The following is a 22,178-nucleotide window of genomic DNA, read 5'->3' on the forward strand; positions in this document are numbered from 1 at the left end:
TCCTCATTAGACAGCTGTCCATGATCGAGAGGGTGGGATGGGGCCTGGATCGGGCAGCGACAGTGAGGATGCCAGGAGGGGACGACAGCAGTGTGGAGAGTTCGGCAGGACAGAGTGTGGGGGACCGCCCCTTTCACACAGGCTTTTAAGCGTGGGTTAAGGTCATCCTGCTTCTCAGGGAAGAGGGATGGGCTGTTTGACCCTGGGAAAGGTCCTTTCTGGAACGGCTTCTTAAGAGATGCATGCCAAGTGGTGATTCCTGCACGCAGCTCACTGAGACCTGGGAAAGGAGCAAATCCATCTTGTCTGGCTCGTTATTCACGGGCAGTTGTACTTGAGAACAAAAGGGCCAGAGCCGTGGCCTGCACCATGGCCACAGCCGCCTTCGCTGTCCCTGCCTCTTCGGCCCTTCCCTTTACAACACTGCCTCATTTTGAGTTCCCTAAAGGTTCTTTTCTGTCACTGGAGTCCTTTCACTCACCTGATAAAAAGCCAATGAAAACAATTTTATGACTGTAGCCACTGTCACTTTCTTCTGAGATGACCCTGTCGGCTGCCACAGTACACCCAGCCCTCCCCTCTCTCCCCCTCTTGGTTGCCTCCCCCCCCCCAAAAAAAAACCAAGGGGAAAAGCCCCAAGAAGGTGCAACCGGGCCCCCAGCCCTGCACCCTGCCATCCACGTGAGCCCAGCCGACACCCGCTTCAGTGGGGAGCTCAGCCATGCTTTAGACTTTCTCCGCCCACGGCTTCCCTTGGCTCTGTAGAGGATCAGAATGGGGTCTCATCTGCTCCAGACACTTGGTCACATCTCTTCCTAGTTCAAAGCGGAGCCACCAAGAGGGAAGGGAGGAGAAGGGGGAGGGGGCCAATAGCTCCTGACAAGGCCAGACACCATGTGGGACCCCCACATGGCCCATGAGGCAGGATTAGGACCCCATTCCACAGATGAGGACATGGAGGCTTGGAGAGTTCTGTAATTAACCCAAGCTCAGACACACAGCAAGTGGCCAGAGCCCAGACTCATGCCCTATTTAGACCCTAATCTTACGCTCTCCTCACTGCACCAAAGGGACATGTGAGAACTGGTGGCTAAAGCAATGACTTTGGTTGCATCTTCCTGTTTGCTGCATCTACTTGCTAGAAGAGTGGGGAGGAAGGAGTGGGCTGGTCCAGGAGAACGGTAATAAGGGAGGTGGCTCTGAGTGGCCAGTTTGAAAGGGACACTTGGCAGAACTTTATGTCTTCAGCCCCCGTATCTGGACGGTGGGTATTATTCTCATCACCCCTTTTAACAGACTAAGACAACAGCCCTGAGAGGCTAGCATCTGGAAGTGCTAGGATTTGAAACCACATCCCTTCCTTTCAGGAAATTTCCCACTAAAAGGGCAGATTGATGTGAGCAGAAATCATTTTAACGAAGTCATGTGGCGTAAGCACTGTATTAGAAACACCAAAGTGCATCATACTCAAGCAGGAAGGTGGAGGCATCGGTGACGTGTGAATGGCAGCTGCTGCAACGGGCTCTCAGTGGAAGTGAGACTGGCAGCTCCTTGACGGAAGGCACAATGTCATATTCATCTTGACATCCATATGCACCTAACACAGGGCCTGAAACACAGGGGGATGTTAACACAGGTTGAGCATCTCTAATCCAAAAATCTGAAATCCAAAACACTCCAACATCTGAAACTTTTTGCGTGCCAACGTGATGCCACAAGTGGAAAATTCCACACTTACCATCGTGAAAGAAAGATTGCAGTCAAAATGCAGTCCAAACTTTATTTCGTGCAAAAAATTATTAAAAATGTTGTATGAAATTACCTTCAGGCAGTGTGTCTTGGCTGTATATGGGACATAAATGAACTTTGTATTTAGACTTGGGTCACATTCCCCAAATATCTCATTACGTATATGCAAATATTCCAAAATCAAAAAAAAAAAAAACAAACTCTAAAACCGGAAACGCTTCTGGACCCAAGCATTTTGGATAAGGGAGACTCAACCTGTAGTTCCTTGAATCATACAGGGCAAGAGACCGTGTAGTAAGCATTCTTTGCATAAACCTAGGGCGAGCTTCCTTTGGCAGGTTTATATCAACCCAACTGTCAGCCTAACACTTAGAAAATCAAGCTTTCAATTTATTAATCAGTCAACAGATAGTGATTTAACACCTCCTACGTGTCAGTCACTGAGCTAGGGGTGTGGGGTAAAGGGACAAATCGGGTTTGGTTCTGTCTTTGAAAACCTACAGACTAAGCATTGTGAAGTTGGAGAAGCACAGACAGTACAAGAAATATGTATAGGTGTGAGGCTGTCTACAGGGGATCCCCGGGTAGGGCAGGACTAAAGAATGACATCGTGACTCCACCTGTGAAGGTGCACGGCTTAAATCCTATTTCCCCGAGAGCAGTCTCTAGCGGTTCCTTCCCTGGGATCACAGAACCCGAGGCCCAGAGAAAGCCCACAGCAGACTCAGGAAAAGGCCTGAGCATCTTGCCTGCCCACCTTTGGATGCCTGTGCTGGCTGTTTTCCACGGAAGGAGTTGCTTTGGGGGGTCATGAAGGGTTTGCAGTTCTGTTAGGTTCAGGGCTCCCTCAGCAGCTTAAACTGGGAACTCCTCCAAACCCCACGGGCACACACAGACGGCCTGGGAAATTTGTCACAAGGCTCACTTCTTGGGAATGATTTCTGCCTTCCCCACTGAGTTCCAGCTGTTAAGGGGAGCGAAGGGTCTGCAAAGGAAATGAAAATGTATTAATGAAGGCATCTGAAAGCCTTCTAAGAGATCGGCTTGCTGCTAAACAGAAGAGACAGGCAGTAGGCAATTGATGTGGGTCGGCGGCAGGAAAGGAAGCTAGAGACAGTGGCATCTTAATGTCTTCTAAGAACGCTCTAGGCCTGGTTGCCCATCCACGCAGCAGAGGTGAGGATGGTACCTGTAGGCTTGACCGTGTACCAGGCACTCGTCTGAGGTCAGGGATGCGTTCAAGAGCCCCAGTGCGGCATGCAGGGGCTTAGCCACTGTCTTGTTCACAAAGGACCTTCATTCATCACCCAGTTTTAGGAATTCAGCTTCTGATTGCTGCCCAAGCCTGAATCTCCAAGGCTGCTAAACCTGTTCTTGCACTCCCCTCCTCCCCAGGAGTAAGGATCCCATCCCTGAGCCTGGGGCTATTACCCTAATTATACTGCTCATGTATTTCCCATCCTCTGCTAATCTTGCCTGCCTCTAGATGCATGGATTCCACATTGGTTGTGGCTTCAGGTTGAATAAGACACAGTTCTTACTTTCACAGAGCTCATATTGTATATACATAGAACCTCCAAGTACAGTTGTGCAGGTTGTATATTGTGAAAGGGGGCTGAATCCCAGTCCTCACTCTACTCACCAAGCAGGTGCTCTGGTATGGAGTTGTATCCACTTGTAGATTTTTTTCTTACAAAGATGCCTCTGCTTGCCAATCCACATGCCCGCTAAGTCTGCTGGGAAGCTCAATTGTTATAATTCATACAATGGCCCCAACTAAACTGGGAATGAGGCCCAGTATATAAAAATAATATGAGACCATAGCGTGTGGTATATGCAAAATGGAATCACGTGCAGAATTCTATGGGAGCACAGAGAAGAAAGGAAGTATTTCAGCGCTAGGGAGCCAGGCGAAGCTTCAGAGCATAGCTAATGATAATTGTTGCTACTGTTTATTGAATACCTACTACTGCCAGGCATTTATCATGCACCATTTCCTCTCCACACAACAATCTTATGAGACAAATATTATTATTCACATTTTATAATGGAGACACTGAGGTTGACTTCAGCTTAACAGAGAGGCTAACTCAGGGTCACCTGGCTAACAAGTGATTGATCTGGAATTCAAAGCCAAGCCTGTCTGACATCAAAGTCCACGGTTATTCTAACACACTGTGATGCCTCTCGGGGAAGTAACATTCAAGTTGGACCTTGATAGACAAGCAGGAATTTGACAAGCAACAAGGGGCAAAGAGTTGCAGGCAGAGGGAACGGTGTAGGGTCTGAAATATATGACATGTTTAAGGAACATGAATAGTGTGATGCGGCCACATCCGAGGTGGAAGGGAGGTCATTAGCTTGAGGTGATGCTGAAAAGGCGAGTCTAGGCGGATTGTGACGATCGCCGCAAGCAGCTGGAGCGTCATTCTAATGACAATGGAGAGTCACTGGCATTTTTAAGCAGGGGAATGATACGATTAGATCTTTGATGTAGAAATAAACTCTAGAGCAGTGGTTCTCCAAGTGTGATCCTTGAACCAGCAGCATCAGCAGCACCTGGGACTTGCCAGAAATCCAAATGCTGGGGCCCCATCTAGACCTGCTGAATCAGAAACTCTGGCGTGGAGCCCGGCGATTTGCAGTTCAGCAGGCCCCTGGGCGATGCCGATGCATGCTCAAGTTTGAGAGCCACTGAGGCCCGATGCAGCTTGGGTTTGAGAACCCTGGTGCCCAGTGCAGTTAGAGGATGGATGGAGTGGGAAATAGCTGGAAGCAGAGAGACCAGTGCGGAGGCTACTGAATCATTCAAAGGAGGTTGGACGATGGTGGTGGCGGTCAGAGTGGAGTGACGGTGGTGGGTGAAGCAGGCGTTTCAGAGGTGAAGTGGACGAGGCTTGGCTGCTGGATGGGGAGACGGCAGGGGAGGGAGGAGGAGGGGAGACTCCAGGCGGACTCCTGGTCTCTCTTCGGGATGAGAGATGGATGAGGGAGTCATTAGTGGCACATGGGAAGGTGGCAAAGATAAGGAGTAGACCACATCGATACAGAAAGGCCAGCAAGAGGGCAGAGCCGGGCCTGAGCTCCGTCTGGAAGTTGTCGGCATGCGGGTGGTGGTAAGGTGGGAGGAATACGCTCACCTGTCCTCACACCCCTTCCCCGCTGCTGGTCATGCGGGTACAGATCCCTGCTCTGCCCGTTGTGAGCTGTGCGGACTTGGACGAGTCACCCAGCCTTTCTGAGCCCTCCAGAGCCTTCCTCCTCAAAATGGAAATGATGGCGCCCACCCCAGGTTGTCATGAGAAGTAAATGAAATATCATGCCCAGCCTGGCACTTTGCAGACGTTCGGTGAGTGTCGGCGCCCTCCTCTCCTTCCCCCTTCGCATAAGGCTCTGCCTGCGCCGCCTCTCCTGGCCTGACGCTCGGTTCCTCAGCCTCCCGCCACCCGTCCCCAAACACATGCACGCATGTCCACCTGCTCCCCGAAACGTGCTCATCCAGGTCCCGGGCCTTCCCTCCCCCAGCTGGCCTTGCCATGCCATGTCTGGGGACCACAGAGGCGAAATTCATCAACACGGAACCCACGCACCACGTGTCCAGTCTTGATCCTCCCGCGGGGAGGCCCAGCAGCCTTCCAAGGCCATGTGCAAGGGCGGTGACCTGCTGCGCTGTTCCGAGCCCCCCTCTCCTTTCCCTCTGCAGGTAAAGGGGACACACGGGCTTAGAGAAAAATATTTTGAGTTGGAAGCCAGAGTCTGTCCCCGAAGCTTAAATTAGTACCTGAATCTTCCCGGGCTGCCCTTTGCTCTCCCGTTACGTGAGCGTAGCCGTTTCCCCCACTCCCCGCCTGGCATCTGCCACAGGTTCACCAGTGTCCCCTCAGTCTGGAAGAACTAACCACGAGCCCACAGGCCCTGCATCTCCCTCACTGTGCTCCCTCCCCACGGGCCTTATCTTGGTTCCGTGGGCGCAGCTTACTCAGTTCCAGCGCACGGCCTTTACCTTTGCTCTTCCGTCGGTCAAAATCCTCAGTCTACTGTTTCCATCTCACTGTCTACGTCTAGGCCGGGTGCCACCTCCTCTGAGAAGTCTTCCTTTCTTGCCTTCCTAAAGGATCCCCGTCCCCTCTGCCAGTCACTTTCTACCACATCACCCTGTGTTATTGTCCTCAAAGAAATTATCACCATCTAAAGTCATCTTGCTTATTACGGGACTGTTTGTGTACGTCTGTCTCCCTTCACTAGAACGTCAGTTCCCTGCGATCAGGAACTGCATCTGTCTTCTTCCTCCCTATACTGGTAGCATCTGCAATGGCCCCGGTATACAACAGCACGCAGTCATTATGGGATGGATGGAAGGATGCTGTGAAGGCGTGTGTAAGAGAACTAACCGTTACTGCCCTCGGCTCCCGGGAACTTAGAGCCTGGAAAGAACAGCCAATGCTGAGAACGAGCTGTAGGTTTTTGGAAGATCTCCTCAACTAGTCACAGGGAAAGCACAGCAGCAGCCCAGATGTGCTGGTGTGTTGAGCAGGTCAGGGCTGCGGGAGACGGTTGTCTTCTCTGTGGCTGTCCTCGCGTGGCAGCCATGGGCCTGCACACCCTTCCTGTAATCCCTACATCCCGCTCCGGGCTCTGCCTCCCCAGCTCCCCCAGCCAGTCCTCCAGCTCCCCCCACTGCATGCTCAACCCCACCCACTTCCCACAGTAATATTATCTTGAGAAAGAAGAACGTAAGCACCTCCACCCTCCTTCCTCTCCCCAGGGGCTGGGAAGGTCCAGGGTGAGTTGCCTGACTCTAAGATTGACCCCCAGTCTCCTGTTTTGTTCATCATAGCGACTCCTCTCTTTCCTCTTTAAGCTTTAGTTGGCCTAACTGAGCATCTGCTCAGCCCCTACCACGCACACGTTATGGCCCAACTGCTTTAGAATAAATCTTCTCCATAAGGCTTGCTGGCTTTGTTTCCTTGAGTTTGTGTGTTGGTGAGGAGAGGCGACAGCAGGCTGCACATCATGGAGCAGCTCCCACGCCACCCATCTGGACTTGAACGACACCGTACCCAAGACTCTCATGCACTGTGCTCAACCCTGTGGTTGAGTGTGACCTTCTGCTTGTCCCTTGGCTGGAAATTGCTCCAAAGATAGTAATGGGCACATTTCTATGTGCCAGATACAGTACCAATAATTGCTTTACAAATATTTTCTCATTTAATCTTTAAACAACCTTACAGAGTAAAAAGTATTATTGCCCCCATTTTAGAGACGATAAAACTGAGGCTCCAAGGCTAACGAACTTGTCCAAGGTCATGTGGCTGGGAAGTGGCAGAATTAGGATTCGAACTCGGATTGGGCCACAGTGTGTTCTCCTAACTGCTGTGCAGGCCATCCCCAAGCACTCACCACGTCTCGCCTCCCCAGTGGTACTTCAGCTGTCCAATCCTGCTGCTTTGGCTCCCTGCCCTTCCCCTGCAGGCAGGTCCTGCTCACTCTCTGCCTTCCTGTGAGTAAATGAGCTTGCTTTAAAAATTCCAAATGTGGCAGTTCCCTCTGTGCCCTGGCCATCGCTCATCAGAAGGCCTCATAGTGTTCAGCATGCTCATTGCCTGGCTTGGCCTTGCTGGTTCACGGTTCCCGGTCAGAATCATCAATGCTCTGGGGGTTTAGGCACACATGATCTTTCTTGCCATCCTATGGCTTGTCAGGAGCCACTGACATCCTACCATTTGTCAGCATGAGAGCCAGGCCTGGCTCAGTCGTGCCAGCGATGGTGTTGGCAGCTAAGGAGGCAGCCGTCCAAGAGCCCGTTTATTGCACCCTTTCCGGAACCTGTGGGATCATTCCTTGTCTTCTGCAGCCCTCAGATAGGCTTCCCTGCTTGATGACAAACTTTGTCCCAGCTGCACTGACATTTGCCATTTAGGTAACAAAACAAAGGCCCAGATCCTTTCCAAGGGCAGCATATAGTCTGGTCAATGAACTTGGACTGCTCAGAAAGGCCCGTACCACACAGATCCCTATCCACATCCGGAGACACCCTGAGCAGACCTGCGGTGCCCTAGATGGCAACAGAGCAGTGGACCAGAGGCCTGGCGGGCTCCCAGGAGGGGCAAACAGGGGGACACGGCTGGGAGGTAGAAACAGAGGGTCGGTGTGGTCAGCACGTCCAGCGAGTGTGCAGGCGGGTGGCAGTCTGGCGGGCGGCGAAGCAGAATCAGTAGGAGCAAATCAAGTAGGAAGATTCAGCCTTAGAAAACTCCCCCAGGCAGAATAGTGCAACAGAGGCTCGGTCTCTAGCAATCCAGGAAATAGCAGATAGAGGCAGGATGCAGGGTCAGGAACAGCATAACAGTAACAATAGCTATGAATATGTACTGAGCACTTATGCTGTGCTAGGCCCTGTACATTAGTTAGTTCGTTTAATCCTCACAACAGACCCATGAAGTGGAAATTGGTACCATTCACACTTTACTCGTAAGAAAACAAGTTCAGAGAGGCTAGGTAACTTGCCCAATGTCACACAGCTAGCCAGAGGCAGACTTAAACCCAGGGCCCTCTAATGGCTCTCTGGCCTACCAGCAGATACTGCTGGGTAGTTCGTACAGAACACTGTGAGAGTATTGCTGTTGAATCTGGAACAGACTGGTCCCCCCTTCTGGGGGTGTTAGGACCTCTCTAGGGTAGGGACTGGCAAATCCTGGAGGGTGATTACAGCTCGCAGCAGGGAGGCGAGGCTTCCCCCAGGCTTTGCCTGGTGTCCTCAGTAGGCAGAGGTGGCTGCCCTGGGAGTTCCACAGTCTGTTCAGCCGTTCGGACCACAGGAGGGATCTGGACTCTTCTCCATCCCAATGTAAACGAAAATCCGGTGAGAACATCCAGATGTTCGTTTTACCCCTTGTTGAATTGGAAGCCACCCAGATGTGTAACAGAGACGCACGGGAGGCCCGCATGCCTGGGCTGCCTCTCCTGTGTGTGAGGTCACCGGATGTGGCACAGTCAGCGCAGCCCCTGCAGCCCCCTTGTCCCTGCAGACTCCTCACCCCCAGAGTCAGCAGGGTGCTTAGTGGCAGACTTAACAGCACCCACTCTCTCTTCTACTTGGGAAAATCACTTACCGTGAAAAAAATTTTATTGCACTAGACGTATAGAAAAGTGTACAAATCATAAGTGTCGACTTGATGAATTGTCACAAAGGGGACATCTCCCTGTAAGCACCATCCAGGTCAAGAAATATACCATTACCCGGACCCTGAAGACCTCCTTGTCCCCACCCAGCCCCCGCTCTTCCCCCTTTCACTCTCTCCCTCCTCCCTCCTCCCCAAAGCTAACTATTCTTCTGAATTTGACACCATGTAACTTCGTTGAGTCTCATTTTCCTGGTCTTTAAACAGGCCACAGCTGACCTTAGCAGTCGTTGTGGGGCTCAGATACAATCTATGAAAAATAACTTTGGGGATATTATTATTGATAGACATATGAGCCATGTCAACAAGGAAGAACACTTCTCTGAAAGAGACCGAAAATACACTCCATCACGCAGGAAGAGTGGCCAAAGGTTTACGACTATGTCTCCACCTCTCTTGCTCAAAACATGGCAGGGATCCCCGAGAGAACGCCCTACTGCCCTGGGCAGCGGTTTGGACTTGTGCACACTGATGAGATATGAGAAAAAGGCTAGCTGCTGTCCACGTCGTGGATCGGATTGGTCAGTCACCGCTCGCCCTCCTGGGGCAGTGGGGCAGCTCAGGGGCGGGCCTTTGAGGCTGGGCTAGGGCCTCCCTTCTGTCCAGCAGGAGCCGTAAGGGGTGGGGGCAGCAGTTGGAGTAGGAGGGGGAAAGGGGAGGCCTCTGGGAGTTCTCCGTGGCTGTCAGCAAAGCTCCCAGCAGTTGGTGGTACTTTATTTCACCCGACAAATACAGTCCTGATAGCAGGCCTGTGAATCGCACCATTCCTAATTACAGGGCTGACAAGCAGGAAGGAAAATGAAAGGAAGACAGCACCGTGGGCTGGTTATACTGTCAGATTCCTCCAGCAGCAGAAGCCGCTTGCCCGAGCTTGCCCGAGTGTGCTTTGCACAGGTCCCCGGACAGGCCTGGCGCCCACAGCCTTGTCATAGGTGTAGGGCCGGCTAGGTCAGTGCAAGCCCCTGGTCGTGAGGCTGGGACTGCCACTTTGATCCCCACGTGGGTCAGTTAGCTTTGCTCAATGTCAGCGCCCCATGCTGCATCCCAGCCCTTCCCCAGCTGTTTTGGCAGCAGCAGGGATGGGAGATTGGCAGGAGAGGGTGGACACGCTGGTGGACAGTCAGTGCCTCTTATCACATGGCCTGTCGGTGACTGCATTGCCATGTGGGCCAGAGGTTTTATCAGTAAAAGGGGCATTTGGATTAGAAACGAGCATGTCCTCCTGAAAACTCAGATAGGATTCTATTTCTTTTCTTCGTTTGATGTGTGAATTATTGGTCAGTCTTCAGAAAATCAGGGGTGATGTCAACGGCAGTGGTAGCAGTGGAAGCAAAACTCAAGCCTCTCAGGGCTTCACTGGGGACGTCAGAACCTGCCTAGGCCCGAGTTCAGTTCTGTGTCTCTTCCACATCCCAGCTGCGTAACACTGTCTGACGTATGTGATGCATGTTGGTTTTCCAATCATGTGACTTTGTACTCTCTTCAAAACCTACATTGAATTTCCTGAAACGATAATTTTTTCAAAAAATAAGATTGAAGTTAATCCTTTAAGTTTTAACAAAATAATAATAAGCTGACCCTTTTGGAGCTTTTCCTATGTTCCAGGCACTATTCTAAGTGCTTTTCCTATATTCATTCATTTAACCATCATAACATATCTATGAAGTATGTATTATTACTGTCCCCATTTTCCAGATGAGGAAACTGAGGTATGGAGAAGTTAAATAAGTTGGCTGAGATTACATGGCTGGTATGAGCTGGCCCTAGAGTGTGTGCTCTTAGTCAAAACACTCTACTCCAAAATTGTTTTCCCCAGTTGAGAGCCAGGGTAAGAGAATAACATGAATTGATCTTCTCTTTCTTGGGTTTATCTATTCATTTGATTGTTCCTTCATTTAACAAATATTTATTTAGTGCCTGCCATGTTCCAGGCACGGTTCTAGACTCTGGAGATAGCAGGTGGATGAGGCAGACAGGAGGTCCCTGCCTCGCAGAGGTTGCAATCTAGACAATCAACAGGTAGATCAATACATAAGAAACAAGACAATTTTAGCTCATGATTCTTTCTGTGACGAGAACAAAGCAGGGTAATGAGCCAGAGAGTGTCAGGAGGGCTCCAGTAGAGGGGCACTCAGGAAAGGCTGCCATGATGGCACAGTGTCTGAGCTGAGATCTGAACACTGGGAAGCCAGTCACCACGCCGGGGCCGGGGCAGAGCATTCATGGAGGGGAAAGAGGGAACGTGAAGATCCCAAGGTAGAAGTGACCTTGTCACATTCAAGAACCAAGACAGAGGTCCACAGGCTAGCTAGAGTGTGGTGAGCGGCTACAGGGCATCTGGTGGCCATGGGAGGGAGTTGAGATTTCATTGTGGTAAACTGGGAAGTCTCTGTGGGTTCTTTTCCTGAGGTCCATGCATACCCAGGGATCTGAGGATAGCACTGAGAGTCCGGAAACGTAATCTATTTTTTAAAAAAATTCAAATGGAAATGTAATGTTTCGTCAAGTATGAATGTGGGCAACAAAGCTTTGTGGCATTTACCACCCCTGTGACTTTGTCACTGATGATGTTATTATAGTGTCACTCTTAGACCCACCTCCAGCTCTTATCAAGTAAAGCAGCACAAACGCCACTCAATCGCAAAACTGTAAGAATATTTTGATAACTGTATTTCTGTGTAATCATTTAAAAATATTTTAAAATAAGAGGTTAACAGACATCACCAGACTGCTAAAGGGGCCCTTGGCATAGAAAAGATGAAGGTGACGCAGAGAGGAATGGCACGATCTGCTTTGGCTTTTCCAAAGACCTTTCTGGCTGCAGCAGGAAGAGGCAGGACTCCACGTGAGCTCTGGGGCCTCGGATTCAACCCTCCCAGCAATCAGGAGAAGTGGGCACTCCTTCGCCCATTTCAGAGAGGGGGAAAGTGGAGCTCAGATTGCAGGTGACTTGCTCAGCTGGGAAACGGGATTCACACATGCATCTGCCTGACCCCAAAGACCCCACTGGTCTGTGGGGCCAGCGAATGGGAGCCCGTGGGGAGAGGTCAAAGGTAAACACTATCCACTCCGCCTCCTGACCCTTCCTGGGCCTCTGTGCCACTGGGCTTCACCCACGAATGAACTGCCAACCCCTCCTTCCCTTAACTCTGGTTCTTTCCTGAAATCTGCCCTCATAGGCCAATAACAGAGCCCTGTGCTGAGCCAACTAAATATTTCACGGGGATTGTAATTTAACTCTAAAGAAATTCATCCAACCCTGAGAGTAGAACGTAACCTCGAGAGGTAGCACCAGGGAGCACTTGGGCCTGCGAATGACATTGCCACTTCCCCAGGAGTGCTAATGCTCCTCGGGGCCTCTGCCTCCTCCCGCGTCACCGTGGATGGGCTCCGCCCGGTGAGCCTGGACAAACTCTGCAGACACGGGCTCGCAGTGGTTTGCAGAGACTCCAGTTGGGGCCTCGCTCTGAACAGGAGCAGGCCTTCTCTGGGGCGTCAGAGGTTACAGGCTGGCTTGGCAGTGTGTGCATACTTATGTGTGTTGGCACAGGTGACCGACTGGGTGCTGTTTGCTATTCCCTCATCCTGGTTCTGAAAGAAAGGAGAAGTGGTGGGGGTGGCGCGCAGTCTCCCCAGTGGGCGAGGACAACCAAACATGTTGCAGGTACCACGTGATCCCCAGGAGCTTCTCCTCGGCCAGCCCACGGCCGGCGGCGCGGGCAGGCAGCCTGACTCCTGTGCGGGAGAGCAGACATGCGCGTTCCCGAGGCATGTTATTGCGAAGTCTAAAGGATGAGTCCTGCCGAGGCACACGTGAGCCAGGAGGGGGCGTGAGCTTCCCCGGCTCCTTCCGATCCGTTGCCCCGCAGCTCGGTGACCTCAGTGAGTCACAGCAAGTTCCCTGGGCATCTCAGCAGGCGGGGGTGGGAGTGGGAGGGAGAAAGATGCCCAGTAGGTAAGTCGATCGAAAGACAGCAAGTGCGCAGATAATCTAATTTGAAATGGGCTGAGATGCAGATGTTATTCCGCCCAACTGCGCAGCTCACAAGGACCGGGAGCTGGGGAGAATTCGGAAGCAGCTCCACGGAGCCAGTCCTGGCCTCTGGCTCAGGCTGGACTCGTCATCTCCATTCCTTCTCCGGGTGCAGTTAACACCCCTCCGCTGACAGCCACCTCCAGCAGGAGTGTGCGGCCCTTCCCCTTCCGTTTGGGCTCCCCACGTGACACCGTCCAACATGGCACAGTCTGGGTAGGGGCGAGGGGAGAAGGGAGTCCTCTAGGGGGAAACTAAGGCTTCAAGTCCTCCTTAGGCTGTGGACTTGTGTCTGACTGTCCAGAGTATGACCTGAATCTGGTTCTGATATTCCAGCTTCCTGGAAAAATCCCTGCTGCGTACAGGCCTCTGCCAGCAAGAAAGGGCTGGAGGGCAGGCCACGCTTAGGGGGTTCCTGTCCTACCTGGCACTGTTGGCCACACTGGTTTGTTAGGCATGTGTTGTGTGTCCACACAGGGAAAGCCACCACGAGCAGCGCAGCCGCAAGAGAACAAGGGGCACAATCCTGAGAATCTCTACCTGTGAGCTTTCTCAAGGCTGTTTGTACTTGAGCAAATTGGGCCTCAGCTTCTTTGTAAAACGGGGCTCATGGCAGTTAAAGGACTCGATCTCTGCTTCAAGAAACGTATAATCTAATGGAGAGATAGGATGTGCACGCGAATGTCAACAGCAGCAATAGTAAGCGCTGCCACTCGTCAAGAGTTGTCTGTGCCAGGCCTAGGCTGTGCATGGGTTGCTCGTTTAATTCCCGTAGAGGCTCCACGAGGGTGGGAACTATTATTATGCTTCCTTTATGGATGAAGAAACTGAGCACAGAGAAGTTAGGGTCACAGACTTCTAAGTGGCAGAGTTGGAGTGGGAGCCGGGGCCGCTGTTCTGACACGAGGCAATCTGTAGCGTAGGGCACGGGGGTGGTACAGGCAGTGCCTCATCTCCTATGGCAACTGACAGGAGGGCAGGCTTATTCCTGGGAAGATGATCAGAGATGGTTTTATGGGGAGATCAACTCTGAATGGACCTTGAAGCGTAGATGGAGCTGATGTTTGGACTTCGCATGTGGAGTCAATGTAACTGCGTAAAAGTACAACAAGGTGTGTCTGAGGGTCTGGCTGAGCTAGCCTGGCGGGGGTGGGGGAGCTCCGGGAGAGGGGTGATGAGATCGGGATGAACTCGCAGGAGTGGGCAGACCATGAAGGCCGACTCCCAGGCTGGACTTCGAGCAGTGGGAGTCACGGATTATTTTTTTTAAGAGAGAAGATGTGTATAGTCGGCATGGTGCAAAAATTAATTGTGCTAGAAAAATATTATTAATAGCTTTGTGCATTACATGTATGATCTCATTCATGCTATAACAATCCTGAGTTGACAATTATTATCCCCATTGTACAGATGAAAAAAGTGAGCTAGGAGAAGATGTAAAGCCTACCGAAGGTCATACAGTTAGTAACTGGCAGGGCTAGGACTTGACCCCAGTTTGGTCTGGTGCCAGTGATGCAGGCAATGTAGTCACAAGACGGGGCCGGTGGAAGGAAGGAGATCTGTGTCCTTGACATTGGCCTCATTCAGGAGGGCCAGGCAGGGGCTGGAGAGAATGACCGGCTAGGAGGCTTGGCAAGCTGAGGACTGAAAGCACACCGTAGTCATCGTAACACAGAGGTCATCTTGACCTTGGCTGGAGTGACGCTGGGGAGGTGGTGGGGTAGAGACCAGATTCCCCGGGGCATGGTGGCATACATGGCAAGGAAGTGAGGAGAAAAGTGAAGAGAGCCTTTTCCTGCCTCTCTCCAATCTCTTTTTCTTCACTGGAGCTGATTGAATTTGTTGCAGGTTCAGGACGCAGCCTCTGAAGCCAAACTGCCCGGATTTGAATTCTGGCTCTGCCACGTACTTGCTGTGCAACCTTGGGCTAGTTACTTAACCTCTCTGTGCCTCAGTTTCCTCATCTGTAAAATGGGGATAATGATAGTAACTTACCTCGTAATGGTTTTGTGGGTACTGAGTGAGGTAATATAGGTAAAGGGCTTAGTTCAGGGCCTGACACACAGGAAAGGATATAAGTGTTAGACATGTTAATACTACAGGTCTGAGCCTGTAGGACACCCACTGTTTAAAATATTTCAGGGCATTCTGATTGCTCCCCACGGCGTTGCGCTTCTGCTTCCTGCCTGCCTCTCCAACCTCATCTCACAGCACACTCCCCGGCCCCGTGAGTTCCAGCCACTCTGCCCTTCTCCCAGTCTTGGGAATGCACCAAGCTCCCTCCTGCCTCAGGGCCTTGACACATGCTGTCCCTTCAGTGGGAATGCTCTCCCAGGCCTTCTCATAGCTAACTCCTGTTCAGGTAACTGAGTCTTATCTTGGGAAAGCCCCTGGGTACCTCCCAGACTCTGTCCTGTGACTCCCTTACAAACTTAGCATGGGTAGAGTTTCACAAATAGTTTTTCACAGTCTGATGACTGCCTGCCTCCTCCACTGGACTGCAAGCTCCTTGCTGCCAGGGACCAAGCCTGTTTGTTCAGCACTGTATCCCCGCACCTTGCACACTGCCTGGTGCAGGGCAGAGAGTCACTAGAGAGCAGTGAGGTGACTCTGAGCTTTAAAGAGGAGTGAAGAGCCTGGGAGGGCCGGTGGGCTCTGTGGGCAGCCCCCGCCTACTCTGAGATCCCACCTTCGGGGACAGGCCCCATGACATGATGCTTCCTGGGGGTCCCCGCAGTGAGCACTGCAGCCCCTGCCGCCCTCAGCCCAGATCCTCGGTCAGGGCCAAACGCGTGTTACCCCCCGGAAAGCCCGACTTGCTGGACTGGGAGCTCCTTCCTATCTGGGTGCTTACAGATAACGCCGGCCTCCTTTTCACAGCCTCAGGCCGGGCCTTGCTTGGAATTCCATAAGCCTTTTCAATATACAGGGGATCTCCAGGGACAATTACCTCGGAATGAAGGTTTCCAGGAATGCTCAGTACAACCTTATTCTATGTGGTGTTTTCTCATTCCAGCTATAGCCTCCCCGAGCTTTCCAGAGTTAAGTAACACAATTGCAGAGTTAAGTAAATGACAGCAGAGAATTCGAGGCACTAGGCAGATCGAGCAGCAGGTGAAACAAGATCTGTGCAGGCCTGACTTGAAAAGTAGTAGAGAACCACTGGCATGGGGGGCAGATGGCCTCCCCGGGGGCAGGAAGGTGGGCAGTGGGGAGTGTAAAGAGGTCCAGAGGAAAGATCCAGATGCTGATCAGAGAGAGCATCGTGGATGCAAGAGAGCATTCAAAGGGGGCTGGGGGGCATTTAATCCACTCTCCCCAGAGGAGAATCGTATAACCGGGAAGAGGCTGTTTCAGCCCAGCCTGAGTGACTGGGTTTCCAAGCTGGGCATTAGATTTTTCCTAGGGTTTTCCAAAGGATGGGACAGCATGAGGCCTCGGAGAGTCCCCGCGTGGGTCTGCAGAGACAGTCACGCCAGAGAAGCACGTTGTGTCAGCACAGCTGGGTGCGCTCCAGGTCACCTGGGAAAGGTCACCAGGGGCAGCCAGTGCTGCACGTATGTAGAACAAGCCCGCCCTCCACGCATGCCCACAGCTCATCATGGGTTAAGATCTGTCTCCAGAGGCCCTTGCTGAGATGATCGTCATTGTCAGGTTCATCTGTCATCACTGTTACCATCCCAACAGCAAGCACGTATTGACATTACTTTGAACTTCACGCTCAGCATGTACAGACATTGTCTCATTCACCTTCTCAACGGTTCGGGGAGCTAGGTACTTTTATTATCCCCACTTTATAGATGAGCAAACGGAGGCTTAGAGGAGGTTAGATGACTTGCCCAAGGTCACGCAGCAGTTAAGTGGCAGAGTCCAGACAGGTCTGTGCCACGCTGAAGGCTAAGTCCCAGCCGCTCCATCCACCGCCTTAACTGCGCCTTATCAGTGTGGCCGCACCCTACACTTTACAGGGTTTATAAGGCTCTCCCGTACCTCTCATTTCTCATGACGCTCACATAACACTGATAGGCAGGTATTGCCCCATTTTACAGCTGAGAAAAACGAGTCCCAGAGAAGATAAGTGAGTTGCACGTGGACATATGGTGGGCAAGAGGCAGAGGCAGGTCTCCTGACCCACCATCCTCTTGTCAGCATGGCTGCAGTAAGGAGGACTGCCGGACGCAGGAGGCGGTGCTGAGGCAGCTGGAGGTCAGTGCCATGGTGCTCAGGCACTGCAGAGTTGGAGGGAGAGAATCTTCCCCAAAAGGGGACAGCAGCTGTCTGAAAAAAGAAGTAAGGGAGCTGGGAAGGCTTTGGGGGCTTCAGATGGCCCAGGACCTGGGGCTGCTGCCAGCCCCGCCCTTGTGCTGCTGTCGGGGAGGCAGAGTGGGAGGAGCAGGCCCAGGCAGACGCAGCCCAGAGCCCTGCTGAGAAGATGCATCTTCCTCCCAGGAGAGGAGCGGCGGCCACGCCAGGCCTTCAGGCTTTGATAGCAGTGGTGACGGCTGCATGACCCCTATTAATCTCCACGAGGCAAAGGAGAGGGTGTTCTGGAAGTCACCTCCAAGCTGGCTCCCGCCTGGCCTCCCCTTGTAAATTCCACAAACCTCCAGGAGATAAAAGAGGGGCTCTCTCAGAGGCAGCACACAAAGCTCTTCAAAGAGCACTTTCAATCAAAATAGGGAGAGGAGCGAGGTCTTCTCTGGGAGGGAATGTATTTATATCCCCCCCACGCGTGTGCATGTCCCCCAGGGCGTGGCCAGGAACACGGGCTGCGTGTGCAACTCTCTCCACTTCCCTCACCAGTCACCTGTCCTCCTCCCGACAGACCCACCCTCTGGTTCTGGTGGTCCTGACCTTGTCTGGTTCCCACCCCGGCTTACAGGTCCAGACCTGCTTTCTACGTTGGATGGCGCAAAGGTGTTGTGCCTTCCCGCCCTTCCCGGATTTCTCTCCCTAACATAGAGTGTCCCTGCCTTGGGTCCCTGCCAGCCGCTGCTCTTTGCTGACTAGTCTGGCGAACACTTTCCTCCTCAGAGCATTCAGTACTGCTGACTGCCCTGTCTTCTTACGCAAAGTGGGGGCCACTCAACTAATGTCCACCTCTTCCAGCCAGGCAAACGAAAGCGTTTGAGAGCCGGGAAGGAGCTCACGAAGCTTCTAGCTGAACCTTTCATTTTACAGTTGAGGAAACCATTCCAGAGAGTGGAATGACTTGCCTGAGGTCATGCTGAGGTTGTGGCCCAGCTGTGACAACAGCCAGGTTTTGGGTTTGTTTTAAATAAAAAAAAAAAATTACTTAAAAGCATTCAGAATGTCAACAAAACAGCTGTAACTTTTTTTGCAATTACAGAGTGATATTCAGTTAACAGAGTAGCAATTATTTCATGTAAGTCTCCTCAGAGACAACGGCAGATGACAAAGCTACCGTCCCCGTGTATTTGTCCCGGGCACCAAGAGCCTGCTTTAAGTTTCCATGCCAACTTACAACCCCATTCTGTACCAGGCAAGGTTGGTGGCTATTGAAAATACCACCAGGCCAGGGCTAGCTAAAGACACAGTCAGTAGTGTGTTAACTATACTAAAAAAGACACTGCACAGTTAAAAAACAAATTTTACACAACCTTACATTTCAATTTTTTTCTCTAAAAGGAGTGAGTTGTGTATGGGGGGATTAAATGCTTTATAGGCAAGAAAAAAAGCCCTGCTGGAACCAACTTATTCATCCTCCTCCTCTTCTTCGTCTTCCTTCTCCTCCTCCTCTTCATCTTCCTGATGGTCCACGTCTCTCTCTCTGTTCTTGCTTTCATCAGCCTCGACGACTCCCTCGTTGGCTGCGCCGGGCTTTCCTGTGCTTGGTTTGCAGCAGTGGCCTCTGCACATTTCTCCTTCGGCTTCACAGCCTCCTTTCCATGGGCTGCTTGTCACCTCCGGCGGTGGCCTTCCACATATCTCCCAGTTACCATCCCAGACCGGCCGGATGTTCTCCTTTGATTTCAGGGCAATGCTCAGAAGAGAACAAGAAAAAGGCCAAAGGAAGCCTCTGGGGTGCATTGGGATCCTTGAACTTCTTTGTTGTTTCCCCTTTAGGGGAGATAAAGGTTTTCCGTTCCCTTTCATAACGGGCCTGCGCACCTTTGCCAAGCCTTCAAATGCTCCTCTCCCTTTAGCGGACGTGGCCTTCCACCTCTCTGAGCATTTGCTAGAAAACTCGGAGAAGCCGACTGAAGCATCCGGGCGCTGCTCGTGCTCCTCCCAGCAAGTTTGCACAAAGAACACGTCGGATGACATTTGGCCTCCCAGCTTCTTAGGATCTCTTTGCCTGTGTTTAGCTCTCTTTCCTCGCCGAGGCACGGCTGCCCAGTGGCCGCCGGGCTCCCCCTCGCCCGGGGGTCCTCTGGGCAGAGCTCAGTATACTTCAGTGGCTGTGACAGCAGGAGGTGCACTGCAAGGTCCAGGCTTCTGATGTCCTGTCCCGGCTCTTTCCACCGCAGAGCGCGCCCCCACCTGCCCCCGAGTGGCCAGAGGAGCAGAAGGGCTTGGAGGAGCTGTCCCTGCACCCACGTTCCCCTCGGCTCCCACGCCAGCGAGTCCCGGCGTTTTTGCAGTCCCAGCCCCCTTTCTTATTAGTTTGGTTTCATGGCACATTATCTCCTCCTCTGAAGGCTGCTTTATAGCATAATATCTTTTTAACTAAGGTAAAATAAAATGAACACACGTCCTTTGGAATAATCTGATCCCACACGATTGTGGCTGATACCCCAGTGCTTTGAAGTCAAGCTGGATAATTAGTTTTCTATACCGAGTCAATTAAATATAAAAAACAACCACCATAAAACCTCCACAGTTTCTTTCAGCTCGTCACTGCCCTTTTCCATCTCCTCCCTGGCCTCCGCTGCCCCCTGCTTCCTCTTGCCTGGGGACAAAGGAAGAGAGAGGCGGCTGGAAGGAACGTGTCTGCAATGTGGGCATGAAACAGTTTTTCTGCTTGGTCCAGTCTGGGGAAGTATCTCTTTGTGAATACACGGAAATGGCCTGTCTCCGCAAACACTCCCCCTGGGCACGTGGTCACTCTACACGTGCCTGGGAGAGAGCCCTGGGCTGGGACGCTACCCACCTCCAGATGCCTCCCCATGTGGACATGTGGAATTGTTTGGCCATAGTGTCATGTTGCCCAACTTTTACAAACTCGGGAAATGGTTTCCAAATTTTAGTCTAAAGTGTGTGCTTTTGGGAGGCAAGCTGGATATGGGGGAAAGAAACTTGAGGACCAAGTTGTTTACTTTGGTTAATTGATTCGGACTTTTTAAAAAATAACCAGAGAAAGGGCTGGATGCTGTGTTTACCTCTTGCCCATTTTATCAATTTTATTTAGTCTAATTGTTGCTTCAATTTCTTCATTCTAGCCCATTTAACTCTTGTTTTCTCCTCCCAGGTTTCAGGCGAGGCGTGGCTACAAGTTCGGTTGATTTCTGTGGCCTTACACCTGCACTTAAACACTGACTTCGAGTCCATGCTACTGTCATGGAGGGCCGAGGCTCTGAAAGGCCCAAGGGACCCTAAAGAGTCCTCCAAAGAAAGGCGCTAGCGATCTTCTAGCCAGACCTCACTCTAACCCAAAGGGTGATTCACTTGATAGCAGTGATCAACACCCTCTTGGAGAAATACAGAATCATCCACGTTTTCTATGTTTTATTAAAAATCGCTTTCATCTTCTGCACTCTAGTTTCTTTTAAGGATGGCCTCGCTTTATAAGGGCCCGGGTTTGTTAACCTCTGCTGGATCATGTGACTGCTTTATAGGACGGAACCTGCATAGGGAATGGAGGACTGGGGTTGAGAGGTAGAAGGAACTGACCTTTGCCAATGGAGTTATCCTTCCTATACACAAATCGTAATTCCCTTGAGTGTGAAATGAAGGCCAGCATGTCTGTCTCCCTACTTTCTTTGCAATGGTTTAGAAAGAATCAAGTGTGTGTGTGTGTGTGTGTGTGTGTGTGTGTGTTTGTGTGTGTACTCATTCAGAACTGATTGGCCTGTTTGTAGGTTGTTGGGTGACACTTCACTTTTCCTCATTTCTTATTGCATCTTTTGCATCAGCTGATCCGGCAGCATCACAAATAGGAGTTATGGATGAAATGTGAGTGGTTGGAGGCCACTCTGAGACACAGTGCCTAGGTTATAAATAAGTTAGAATCACCTGGGCAACTTGTTACAAATATAGATTCCTGGGTTCAACCAGCAGAGATTCTGATCCAGGAGGTCTGGGATGAGACTTAGGAATTCACAGTTTAATTGGCCCAGCAGGTGATTCTAATGCAGGTGGTTCCATAGACTGTATTTTGAGAACCACCATTACAGGAATGCTGGGAAGGACCCTAGCACTCTTCGTTCTACATCATTGGTTTACGGATGAAGTTAAGCCTAGAGAAGTGAAGTGACTAGCCTAGGTTGGTCAGTTAGTTGGTTGGTTAGGGCAGAGCATGGACTAGAACCGAGCACCAGCTTTGGGCTTTTCCCACTGCCCCGTGTGGTAGGAGAGCAGACCGATAGGAAGTGGGCTTGCGTTCACTAGGACAGATTTAAATTAGATACAAGAAAGAACCTCCTGACAGAGAAGAATGCTGAGGAAGCCTATAGCGTCTCCTGTCCTAGAAGGCCTTAATTCAGACTAGACTCTCATCAAATATGGGCCCTTGAGGTACAATTTGGGGGCAAAGAGAAAGGAATGAAACCTCTTCAGAGTAGATTTTGGTTATTTTGCATTAAAGGAACCAGAGACCGTTCTTATGGTTCTGCTAGTGACGTCTGAATTTTAACCTGGACAGGACCATGAGTAGAGGCCAGTGATCAGGAGGCCTGAATTGCAGCCCCAGCCCTGGCAAGGATGAGCTCGGTGACACTGGGCTCAGTTTCTTGGCCTCCACTTTCTCACAGTGAAACAAACGGGTTGCATTAGATTCTTTCTCATTTCTGTGGTTCCAGCATTTTTACCTTTCATGGAACTCCCCCCACCAAGTGTCTTACACACCCTAGGCACTCAGCAGAATTTTGTCGACTAAGAAATTAGTAAGTCAAATAAACGCTACTCAATATTGAGAACCCGGAAACCCTATCTGCCAGTTTCCCCTCCTGAGCCCCTCCCTTAGGATGTTTTGAAACTGTCTCTGAACAGTCTGGTAGTGATCCCCCTTTTTAAAAATTACTTATGTATTTAAA

General features: G+C 51.3%; 1 protein-coding gene across 1 annotated transcript in view; it reads left to right on the top strand.

Annotated features, from left to right (window-relative positions):
• Positions 1 to 22,178, top strand: part of GRIK4 (glutamate receptor, ionotropic, kainate 4) — a 307,922-nt gene that overhangs the window by 240,117 nt on the left and 45,627 nt on the right. The gene's annotated exons all lie outside the window — the stretch shown is intronic.

This window comes from Propithecus coquereli, unplaced genomic scaffold (assembly GCF_000956105.1).
Source record: "Propithecus coquereli isolate 6110/MARCELLA unplaced genomic scaffold, Pcoq_1.0 Scaffold222, whole genome shotgun sequence".
Lineage (NCBI taxonomy): Eukaryota > Metazoa > Chordata > Mammalia > Primates > Indriidae > Propithecus > Propithecus coquereli.